The 8,144-nt window shown below is 45.6% G+C and overlaps 1 pseudogene; it reads left to right on the top strand.

Annotated features, from left to right (window-relative positions):
- Positions 1–330: 330 nt before the first annotated feature.
- LOC127053877 (cytochrome P450 2H2-like) lies at positions 331–7,878 on the top strand (annotated as a pseudogene).
- Positions 7,879–8,144: the final 266 nt, after the last annotated feature.

Here is an 8,144-nt window from a genome sequence, read left to right as displayed (position 1 = left end):
CTTCCCCACCATTGGTACTACATTAGTGCTGCTACTGCTGCTGCTGCTTGTGCACCCTGAGCCAAGGGGCAGCTATTCCTGTTGGGAATGAGTCAAAGAGAATCGACGGGTGAGGGACATGAGCAGGGGTCTGGTGCATGAAGAAAATGCTGCTTCTGGATGTTCCCCATGAGCACTGTGCTCTCAGGTTAGAGGGGTGAACTCTTGCCGATAATTCCCAGGAATGTTGTGCTGCTCCCTCTGACGCTGCAGCCCCAGGTTAGCTCTCAGTTACCAGCCCCATGTGTTCCTTGTGCTTATGGGGAAGGGAGAACCTGAAACGGAGCTAAGATGTCACTGGTGAGCCAGTGGGACATTCAGCCTCTCCAGCTGCATTAGCTGAGCTGTGGGGTCTGCTTAGCGCACTCTGAAGGTGGAAAGCAGACCCATCCCCCCTGCTGTTGTGCTGGGAGACTTTATTCCTTCCCTAGCACAACAACTGTGTATTTGCACTGTATGGCCCAGGCTGGCAGTGCCAAGGGGAGATTGCTGTGCTCTGGGAGTTAGTGATGATGCTACAACAACACAAGCAGTGGCTCAGGCAGAGCCCTCTGAGCAGGATCTTGTTGTGAAAGGTTGGGATCTTTCCTGTGAAATGGGATCCAAGTCAGACAGGCGGGTGTCAGTCAAAGAGGCACTGATGGCCCCATGTCAGACCAGAGTGTGCCAGGCAGAGAGCAGCAGAACAGACAGAGTTAAACTGATTGCCAGAAAAAAAAGTGGCAAGTGTTTAATTTAGCATGTGAGAGGTAAGAGGGAGGGATTGGGGCAGCCCTAAACCACCTTCCTCAGGGAATATTGCTGTCAGCCCTACCTTGAGTCTTCCCTGTGGTTGGAGATCCACAACATCTCCATGCTGCCAGTGACTCTGATGCGGAGGGTGAAGACACTAAATTAAAACTGACTCTTTAGTTTGGTTTTGCTCCAGGGCGGGCCCTTTGACCCCACCCTCTTCCTCAACCATGCCACCTCCAATGTCATCTGCTCGATTGTCTTTGGGGACCAGTTTGACTATGAAGATAAGAAGTTTGTGACTTTAATAAATCTCATAGATGAAATTAACTAGCTTCTTGCGCTCTCCAGGAAAGTGGTATGATCAGGGATTTATTCTATTCTTCTCCTTTCTATTTGGGGAGGGAACAGAAATTTCTTTCTTTAACTATTAATTTTCCATAAACAAGTGTTATTTCAGATTCTCATAATGGTCTCCTTCTGGCTAGGCTGCAGCTACTACCAAACCCAGCCTCAAACTTGTTTTCTAAGTATTGTTTAAATTCCCACACAAAGCACGTCATTAGCTTAGAATTAAATTTGCTTAAAGATATTCACTATCAACATTATCGGTAAAAATCAAGGAAGTTGCCAGTTAAATGTTAATGTCCACACCAATCACATGTCACATGCCTTATCACATAAGCAACATGACAGTGAATGTGATCACATTTCTCACTTCCAAAATAAACTCTTTTTCAATCCAGCTCACAGCCACTTACCTCCATGTCCCCTTCCTGAAAACCTCACTAAATGTATCAAATGAAGGGCCAAACTGTCTGCTGGCATAACTCATTCGAAATCAATGGAGTTACATTGGCAAAGAATGTGAGTCTTTTAAATTCAACCTCAGCACGACTAAAGTAAATTTCCTTTTGAAAATCTATAATGTGCTACCAGTCTGTGTTTAGAGGGTGATTTTTCAAAAACAAGATGTGTCTATTTTGAAAATAATGGAGAGCCTTTTAGCTAATGTAACTGAATGTCCCTGAAGTTTTGTGTGGGATATATATATGCATTGGGTAATGGGAGTTGGTAAAATTTTCAAAGTTCTTCAGAATCCATTTAGAAAATAAGATGTCACAGAAGAGTCTGTGCTGCTGCAGTTAAGTCATTTGAGTAAATACTATGAAGGAAGCTTCTCTGCCCAGGAAAACCAAGATGTGTTTTTCTTTCAATCTTTACAGCTGTACAATTTTTTTCCCGACTCTCATGCATTATATCCCTGGGCCTCACCAGAGAATCTTTAAACATTTTGAGGAATTGAGAAAGTTTGTTCTGGAGAGAGTGGAGATGCACAGAGAGTCCCTGGAGCCCAGCTGCCCTCAAGACTTCATCGATGCTTTCCTCATCAAAGTAAAACAAGTAGGTGCTAGCCACAGCCCTTCCCCTTTACTGGGGAGTGGGTTATACATATCAGTGCTATTTATTTGTCAAGGAACAACAGAGTACGTGGCTTTTCAGAAGCCCCTAAAGGGAGACAAGGAAATTGAAATATAAAGGGGGAAGCCCTATTTTCCTCACTCATGTAAAAGCACATTAGTGAACAGAAATGGCCCAAAGCACTGCAATAATACCGCTGTAATCTCCAGTACTATGGCCCATTTCTGTAGGATTTGTATAACGATGCCAGGTGGGTCACATTTTGGGTAGAAAATGAGACTTTTTTGGCTTGTGACAATAGATCCAATGCCTTTACAATCAATTATCAACCATCTGTACCAAACCTTTTTGCAGGAGCAAAATAACAGCCAGTCGGAATTTACCACTGAGAGCTTGTTAAACAGAACATTAGGTTTATTCTTTGCTGGAACAGGGACAACCAGTGACACCCTGAAACGTGGACTCAAGCTTCTTATGAAATATCCAGAAATCGAAGGTAACAGTGACACACACACACAAAATGTTAAGTCTTCGGGAGATGTGAGGAGAGCCTGGCTCTATAGATCAGTAAATGTAGGCAGAGCCTCCTTCGTTAAATCATCAGATCACATCTGGCCTGGGTTAGCAGTGACCTGCATGACCTGCATGACTGCCATGCAGTGGATGTTCTTTGGTTCATGTGAAGTGAGTTGAAGATTGTTGGAGGACTTTCTTACTCCAGTTCCCTGCAGGCAGAAGTTCTCATCCAAAAAGCACCAGTACAGTGGGCATTACTTGTCCCCATATTGGCCATCTGAGGAGAGGATCCAAAGGCTGAATGGGGCTGTTGTGATTGAATTCCTCTCCCAAACCCAGATCAGTGTTCAGGTTCTCTGATAAGGGAAGTACATGTGTATGTCTACACTACAATTAAACATCCGTGGCTGGCCCGGGTCAACTGGGTCTGGCTCACAGGACTTGGGCTACAGGGCTGTTTAACTGCTGTGTAGATGTTTTGGCTTGGGCTGGAGCCCAGGCTCTGGGACCCTCCCTCTTCCTGGGGTCCCTGAGCCTTGGCTCCAGCCTGAGCCCTAACCTCTAAACAGCCCTGTAGCCTGAGTCCTGCGAGCCTGAGTCAGCTGACATGGCCAGCTGTGTGTGTTTAATTGCAGTGTTTGTAAAAGAGAAGCTTGCCCTGCCCAGGGCTGGAGCTTCCATTTAGGTGACCTAGGCAGTCACTTAGGGCACCAGGATTTGGGGGGGTAGCATTTTGCTGCCCTCGGTGGCAATTCGGCAGCGGGAGTTCCTTCCGCGCTCCGGGTCTTCGGCGGCAATTCTGCGGCGGGTCCTTCACTCACTCCAGGACCCGCCGCCGAAGTGCCCCGAAGACCGGGAGCCTGGAAGGACCCCTCCGCCACAGAATTGCCACCAACGACCGGGAGCGCAGAAGGACCCCCGCCAAGGCACCAAACACCCTGGCCCCGCTCCTGGCCCTGCCACTCACCAGGGTGTGTCTGTTCTGTGTGTAACAGATGCTTTCACATTGCAGGGCTGTCAAACGGGCCCCTTTCCCCTGAATGAAGGCAAAGTTGTTTTGCCTTTGGATTTAATGGGCTTGTAGAGGACAGGATCATGTAAGGGCTTAAATCAAAGCTCTGTTAGTGCTAAAAAAAATCTGTATCCAGTGCTAATTCCAACTTCATATTAGCAGGGCCGTCCCTGGCTATTTTGGTGCCCTATGCAGCCCCTCCGGGGGGGGCTGTGTGAGGCCCCAGGACTCCGCGGGGGGGTAGGGGGGGCTGTATGGGGCCCTGCCACAGGCCTCCATGGGAGGGAGTGGGTTGGCCCCAGGCCTCCAAGGGGGATGGGAGAGAGGGGGGCTGGCCACTTCCTGCAGGAAGTAGAGTGACCTGGTCCCAGCCTGCTCTGCTCCCCTGGTTCCCAGGCTTGGAGGGAGGGGGGAACTGCCCCCCAGAACTCGCCGGTGGCACAGCTGGGAGCCAGAGGAGCAGAGCAGGTTGGGGCCGGGTCTCTCCACTCACCGGTGAGTGCAGGCCCCGACCATTTTTGGAGTCCTCGGGGAGTGCGGGAGGGGCTGGGGCAGGAAGAGGTGGGGTGAAGCAGAGGCAGGGGCCCTGGAGAAGAGCCAGAGCAGGGGATGGAGCAGCACGCAGCTGCGCAGGGCACCAGGAAATTTGGTGCCCCAAATTTTCTGGTGCCCTACACACCTGCATACTTTGTGTATGGTTAAGGACAGCCCTGCACATTAGCAAATGGCCTTGTGGGGGAGATGCTTTGGGACTCTCTTGCTTAGTAGATATTTAGATGCACTGGTGATAATTTTACATTGTGCTCTAGTTAGTAACAGAACCAGGTATAAACAATATCACTGCTCTGTGATTACATTGTTGGCCCTTTGTCATAGATACCTAGTACAGTAGTTTCTGTAACAGAAAATTTTACCTGTTTTGTTATATTCCCAATGTCCATCTGCTGAGACTTGTGTTTTGGGGGCAGAGCAACCGACAGTTGGGCAAATCCATGGGAATCCTGTTCTTTAGTCTTGGTGTTAAATCTCATTAATTTGATGACAGAGAAGGTTCATGTAGAGATTGACCTTGTGATCGGCCGAAGCCGAAGCCCCTGCATGGCATATCAAAGCCAGATGCCCTACACAGATGCCGTTGTACATGAGATCCAGAGATTCATCTCTCTTGCCCTCTTGGTGTCCCACGTGCTGTGACTAAAGACACTCATTTCAGACAATACATTATCCCCAAGGTCAGTTCTTGGTGAAAGAGGCAGTTCTGCATTCGTGATAGAAATAGTTTGGCCAGTTTTTATGTGGTGGGAGTTTTAAATAATTGCCAGGAATATACCAATTATATTGAAACTTTCTAAGCCTCTGTTTGCAGCTGAACAGACTTTCATAGTCTGCAGGTTAGGGTTTCCATCCAAAAGAAGGTTTTAGGGCCTAGTTGTGTAGCAGTAAGATACGGAATAGCGAATAACTTTAGCGGTGATGTGCAGCTAAGATTTGGTATAACATCAATGCGTGCAATCATTCCCTTCTTTTTTGGGGCCAAAGGGGGGTGTTTCTGGGGAAACTTCTTGATACTCTTCGGTCAAATCAAAACAAAATAGTGCATGCAAAGGAGTAATGAATGAATAGGTTTAAAAAGGATCAGAGCTCCCCGCACATTTGCCCATTTCTGGAATTGAATGCAAACCAGTATAGATAAATACACACCACAAAACAAACCACGTTTCAAGGCTGAGGTTTCTGTAAAATTGAGTCGGGTTCTTACTGTTAGTCGGATGATGCCAGTTACTGAGCTCAGTTCAGCCAGCAAGCCAAAAAAAAATCAGAAAAAATATTCGTTTAGCTTCTGAAAATATTCGCAATTTGTCAGCAAGTTGGAAAAATCTGGTCTACTTCAGAAATCTTGGTGTGGGTTTTATCCCTCTTGTTTAATGCTTTAGCCCAGTGGATTGGGCACTTTCCTGGGATGTGGGAGACCTAGATTTGTACCTCCACTCTGGAGCCAGGACTTGAACTCAGATTTCTCCAGTGAGTAGCCTAAGCACCAGGCTATAGACTATGCTGGGGTGAGTCCTCAATCTCTCTTGCGGAAGCTATTCTGTTTCATATCAATACTTAAATATTCAGTGAAGCAGGGACTCAAGTGCAGTTCTTCCCCCTGAGTGCCCTAATCACCAGCATTTAGGTTATTCTGTTCTCAAGTCCTCCTGGTCAAGCTGTTCCACTTTGTATTTTCATTAGGCCAAAAATCTGGGATTTAAGAAATGTGGATTAAATTCTTCCCTCTGCTTGATTCAGAGGAGGCATTTGAATCCACATCTCCTGCCTCCCAGGTGAGTGCCTTTCTCATTCTCGCTGGCTCAGTGGATATTTAAATATTAATAAAAAGTGGAACAGCTTCATAAGGACAGATTGAAAGGAGCCTATCCTGGAATATCTGAGAGCTTGGAGGTTAGAATCCTCATTTTGGATGGGGGCAAGATCTGAGTTCAAATTGTTGCTCCAAATTGGGGATTCAAACTTGCATCTTTCACATCCCAAGTACCTTAGCCTCTGGCCTCAAAGTTATAGGAAGACACACACCCCTCCTCCGATGTGTTTTCTGAACTTTTTCCCAGACAAAACTGATTGGGTCAAATTTGCAGATAGTTTCGGATCAGCTGAAACTGCATTTCTGCTGGATAAACTGTATTTGTCTGATAAAATTTACCCCGTTTTAATCTCCACCAAACTGTGAACCTGTTGAGCTGTTAAAATGCACCAGAACTCACCATACTCAGGGGCGGGGTTGCTGACTGTGAGTTGGACTGTAAAATTGCATGGGGCTCTTAGTTTAATTATGAATAACAGGGAAACTGTTGGTGTGATGAATACAGTATCTTGACCAGGAAACCTCAGCTGCTTCGGAGCATCAGCTCAGAGGTGCAAGTGAAACTTCTGGATCTTAGCCAAACTCTCCCCAAACTATGTTGAATTCAGGATAATGAACAGATAGTACAACCTCTCTGAAGAGGATTTCCCTGTGGATGGGATTTCAGTGGGATTAGCTCTTCTCATGGAATTTTAATATTGCTGCTTCTGGTTGAAAACATGAAGTTCAGGAACTGCAAGGGAATGAAGAAAAATCAAGATGGGACCCACTGTCCAGCTCTGAATTTTCAAGGTTTCTCTGCTTTGGATAGTATCCACTTTAACTCGTTTATATGTTTCCTAATTTAGGGCACCACTATATTCCCTGTGCTGCGGTCAGTCCTATGTGACAGCAAGGAATTTCCAAACCCAGAGCAATTTAACCCAGTGCATTTCTTGGATGAAAATGGTGCCTTCAAGAAGAGTGACTTCTTCATGCCGTTTTCTATAGGTAAAGATATCCATGTTTATTTCAGATCTCATATCTTCTAGCTTTGCCTCAATGATTCTGCTGGCTCACACTGTCTGCAGAGGGTTTTCAGGTGGTCCATGAAGCAGAGTCTCTCATGCTAGTAAAACATCTATCAGTCTTTAAACCGTGTTACTTCCCACTAGCTGTCTGAAGTGATTTTTCGGATGCACTCGACATACCCCTCTCTTTGCTCTGCTTGGCAACTTCATGCTTTTCTGGTGTCTGTCTGGCGTAAATGAATCCATGATCAATTATTCCTTCATCCACCTGTTCATGATCCTGCCTGCACCTCCTTACTTGTTACCCAATAACCACCACATTACTCTCCCTTTAATACTTATTAGCTAACTTGGGAAGCGCATAAGCTATTCCTCAAATCCCACATCTTCCCAACCCTCTCCCCAAACTGGATTTAAAAAGACCGCTTTATATATGGAACTCAAACCTTAAAACAATCTTTGAATGGCTTCTTAAGCTCAAAATGCTTTCCTACCATCCTGAACTCAGAGTGACTTCCATTATCCTCCATCCATAGAAACAGCATGTAAAGTGCAGCAAAGAAAGATCTCCAATATCTCTTCAATATTCCTTTTTCATTGCAGGGAAACGGAGTTGCTTGGGAGAGGCTCTGGCTCGGATGGAGCTATTTTTGCTACTGACAACGATTTTGCAGAACTTTACCTTGAAGTCTCCCATTGACCCCAAAGATATTGATATAACTCCAATGAGTTTCACCTCAAATATCCCAGTGTCCTACCAGCTCATTGTTGTTCCTCGGTAAATACTTTGAAAAGTCACCTCCATTTCCTGAGGTGATTAAGTTGATTGTCTGTAATCTTGAACTCCTTAATACAGTGACAGAAATTAACTAATTGCCGTGAAATGCACAGACAAATTAGTCAACTTTTTAAGTAAATAGGATTTAACAAAATTAAGTGTTATACCATAAAATAACTGTATGGCAGGTACAATAATCCTGCAGTGTTCTCAAATGGGCTCAGGTGTGAATTTATTCTCAACATATGCTGGGTATGTTTTCAGTTCATT

The sequence above is a fragment of the Gopherus flavomarginatus genome, chromosome 6 (assembly GCF_025201925.1).
Source record: "Gopherus flavomarginatus isolate rGopFla2 chromosome 6, rGopFla2.mat.asm, whole genome shotgun sequence".
Taxonomy (NCBI): domain Eukaryota; kingdom Metazoa; phylum Chordata; order Testudines; family Testudinidae; genus Gopherus; species Gopherus flavomarginatus.
Note: the sequence above shows the minus strand (reverse complement) of the source record. Positions and strands in the feature narration are given on the sequence as shown.